Source organism: Alligator sinensis, unplaced genomic scaffold, assembly GCF_000455745.1.
Source record: "Alligator sinensis unplaced genomic scaffold, ASM45574v1 scaffold47_1, whole genome shotgun sequence".
NCBI classification, from domain to species: domain Eukaryota; kingdom Metazoa; phylum Chordata; order Crocodylia; family Alligatoridae; genus Alligator; species Alligator sinensis.
Window position 1 is genome coordinate 353,592 of NW_005842629.1, and position 4,091 is coordinate 357,682.

Genomic DNA, 4,091 nt, shown 5'->3' on the forward strand with positions numbered 1-4,091 from the left:
GCGCTGGGTTGGGCTGGGGCTGGGGCTGGGGCTGGGGCTGGGGCTTGGTGCCGGACGCGGATCACAGCCCTGGGCTGAAGCGCTGAGACGGGAGAGAGGGCGGCGGGCGGCCCGCACGTGGAGGGGTGCGATTCTTCCCCTCGATCCAGCTGCGGGGAGGCCACATCTGGAGTCCTGCGTCCAGTTTTGGACCACCCGCTCCAGGAAGGATGCGGACAAATAGGAGGGCAATGACAGTGGCGAAGGGGGCTGAGGGGCACGACTCCTGAGGACAGGCTGAGGGAGCTGGGCTTATTTTGTCCGGGAAGGAGAAGACAGAGGGGATTTAATAGCAGCCTTCGGCTACCTGAAGGGGGGGTGGGTGGGCTGGGAAGGGGATGGAGCTGTTCTGTGCTCAGTACCTTCTTTGCAAGACAGGGGAGAGGTGGGACTTGCGAACCGGGCACCCAATTACACTCCTGGACCTTGAGTACAAACTAATGATCAAAGTCTTGGCCCAGTGTTTTATGTCTGTTATAGGTGTGGTGATCCATGAGGACCGGGCGTGCACAGTGCTGCGGCGACAGATCCACGATGCCCTGATACAGCTGTGAGATGCACGGCAGTGCCAACGGGAGAGGGGACAGAACGTCGCCATGCTGAACCTCGACTTGGACAAGGCCTACGACCGGGTATCCCATTACTGTAGACGCTGAAAAAGATGGGCGTCCCTGCAGCCTTTGTCACCTTGTACACCAACATCAGCAGCAGGGTACTGGTGAACAGGTCCCTGACAGCCCCTCTCCCGCAAATTTCTAAGTGTGACATTTAATGCCACAAGCATATTTTTGGTCTATTTCTGCTCTGAAACAGAAGTCCAGCACAACCAGCTTGCTTTCACAAGCTGTTTGGACTGCAATGGAATTTAATTCTATTTTTTCTGACCAGCTCTACCTCTTTGTTAGATGCTTATCAGCTGCTTGTCCCGCAACACAGCCTCTCTCTAAGTGTTAAGTACTGCACACCTCCCACTGAAACAAAGACCTGAGCAATTAAAGAAGTGAAGAGCAAGTACCTTAAGTTTGCCATTCACATACCTTTTTAATATAATTTTCACTGACTGGCTTATGTCATGATGTCTACAGTTACCACTGCCCTTCAACTGTACTAACTTTACCACTCAATAGGTGGTTATTCTTTCCAACGCTTTTCCTCATGCTGTTTCTTTCCAAATTGGAACAGTCACTTTTTACACATTTTCTTATTCCATGTAGAGACTCATCTCTGCTAGGGTGCCTAAAACCCCCATGCCTATTGAGTACTGCTAGGCAGACAGAATGACATAACTACAACTTGCGGTGTTGAGCTTGCACTACTGTTACCTCACTACTCCCTCGCTACAAATCTGTTTCCTTTACTTATCATAAAATCTTCAAGACTGTGTAAGCCCTGATGCTGGGGCCATGTTTTTATTGCTTTGTATGTCTACAGAGATGAACACCTTAGGAGCCTGACCAGGTGCTACTGTGATGCAGTAATAAAGAAAGAGTATGCTAATAACAGAAGTGGCTCAAGAATAATTTTTCTCCCTTGATTTAAAAAGCAATCACTACAGTTACACCTTTGCACCAGGCAATTTTATGTTAATTTTTTCAATATAATTTTTCAATTTTTTAGCAGGTGACAGTGGAAAACAATTCGATGGCAAAAATCAATCATTACTTGAATGACTTTGTGTGCCTGCCAAAATCCTTGGGTGTGCCAAGAGTCCTGTTAACTAAAACAAATAAGAGCTAATTGAGACTCCCAGTTCAAGATTTTAAATTAGGTTCCCTGAATATTAGAATTCCTCCAATTTCTTTAGTGGATTCTTCCAGAGTCTTACAAGGTTTAAAAGGTTTTTGACATATGTATTAGGGGTATGCAAACCAGGTCCTGTTCAATACGGATTCAGCCCAAATTGGGGATAGTGATTTGATTCATTGATTTGGATCACTCTCCCTGATTTGATTCAGCCGAATCTGAATCTGAAGATTCGATGCTGATTCAGAGAATCAGCGATTCGGACATAGACACGGCTTTAAATGTTTTTTCTACATACCTCAAGATACCAGGCGCAGCTTGTGAACACTGTGATACTGGGGAGAACGGAGCGTCCCACAGGAGCATGGGGGGGGGAGGGAAGGGGGGCCCCACATGCTCGGCGGCAAACCCGGAAGTGGACTGGAAGTACTTCTGATCCACTTCTGGGTCCTCCAGGGAGCATGCGCCCCCCGCGCCCTTCTAGCTCAGCATCTGGCTGCAGGAGAACCCTGGAGGCACCAGTCACCAAGCAGACAGGACCCCCAGTGCACTCCCTGGAGCACCCGGGAAGGGACTGGAAGTGCTTCTGGTCCACTTCCGGGTCTGCTGCCAAGCGTGCTGGGGAGCCCTCCCCTTTTCTGTGGGGCACTTCATGCACCCCAGCATCGCAGCATTCATGAGCTGCCTGCTACCTAGAGGCATGTAGAAAAAACATTTAAAGCTGTGTCTATGTCCAAATTGCTGAATCTTTCCAAATCTCTCCGAATCGATTTGGAAGGCTCTGATTCGATTCGGAGTGGTTAAAGGGTCTCCTGATTCGATTCGGATTGGGAGATTCAGCCACCGAATCAGGCTGAATCGAATCAGGGACCAAAGCCTTGCACAGCCCTAATATGTATACAAGCCAAAGGTAACTTCAAAGCAGTCACAGTATGAAATCATCAGTTAAACTTTGTGTGGACATCTCTTCCACAACATGATGATGGTCCACAACAAAAGCTATAGGTGCATCACAGAATCATTAGGATAACAAAGTAGAACATTTAAATAGCATACTTTCATAGACATTCGGGCTGAAAGGGACCCCAAAGAATCATCGAGTCCAGCCCCCTGGCCCAGGGGCAGGAAGTCAGCAGGGGTCATAGGATCCCAGCAAGATAAACATCCAAATGTGTCTTGAAGGCATTGAAAGTGGGTGCTTGAACCACCTCCAGCGGCAGTCTGTTCCAAACCTTGGGGGCTCGGACAGTAAAGAAGTTCTACCTTATGTCCAGCCTGAAACAGTCATGGAGGAGTTTGTGACCATTCAATCTTGTCATCCCTCAGGGCGCTCTGATGAACAGACATTCCCACAGATCCTGGTGAACACCCCTGATAAACTTATAGGCAGCCACCAGATCACCCCTGAGACTGTACTTTTCCAGGCTGAAGAGTCCCATGGCTATCAGTCTCTCATCATAAGGTCTGTTTTCCTGACCGCTGATCATGCATGTGGCTCTCCTCTGCACTCTCTCAAGCTTCTCCACATCCTTTTTGAATTGTGGAGCCCAAAACTGGACACAGTACTCCAGCTGCGGCCTCACCAAGGCCAAGTACAACAGGAGAATGATGTCCCGGGATTTGCTTGAGAAACATCTATGAATGCAAGCCAGCGTTTTGCTCACTTTACTAGCCACAGCATTGCATTGAAGGCTCATGTTCATCTTGTGGTCAATCGTGACCCCCAAGTTCCTTTCATTTGTAGTGCTAACCAGCGTAGCACTGCCAAGCCTGTAAGCGTGCTGCAGGTTTTTCCTCCCCTATAAGCATGCTGCAGGTTTTTCCTCCCAAGGTGGAGAACCTTCCATTTTTCGGTGTTAAACACCATCAGGTTCTCATCCACCCATTTCATGAGCCTGTCAAGATCTGCCTGGATCACCCTCCTGTCCTCAGGTGTGGATGCTTTACCCCAGAGTTTGGTGTTGTTGGCGAACTTGGCCAGCCCGCTTCTAACACTGATGTCTACATCATTGATGAAGATGTTAAATAGTATAGGCCCTAGGACAGAGCCTTGAGGGACCCCACTGGTCACCGTGCGCCACGATGATTGACTTCCGTCAACCACCACCCTCTGGGTCCTGCCACGGAGCCAATTCCCCAGCCAGCGGATCATGGTGAGGTCGAGGCCACAGTTAGCCAGTTTTGTCAAGAGGTGATCATGGGATACCAGACCGAAGGCTTTTTTAAAGTCAAGATATATGACATCAATCTCTTCCCCCTTGTCCAGGTGATAGGTCACCTGGTTGTAAAAGGAAATGAGATTGGTCAAG

The 4,091-nt window shown here is 48.8% G+C and overlaps 1 protein-coding gene across 1 annotated transcript in view; it reads right to left on the reverse strand.

Annotated features, from left to right (window-relative positions):
• CUNH14orf132 (chromosome unknown C14orf132 homolog) overlaps positions 1–4,091 on the reverse strand; it is a 169,334-nt gene that overhangs the window by 66,097 nt on the left and 99,146 nt on the right. The gene's annotated exons all lie outside the window — the stretch shown is intronic.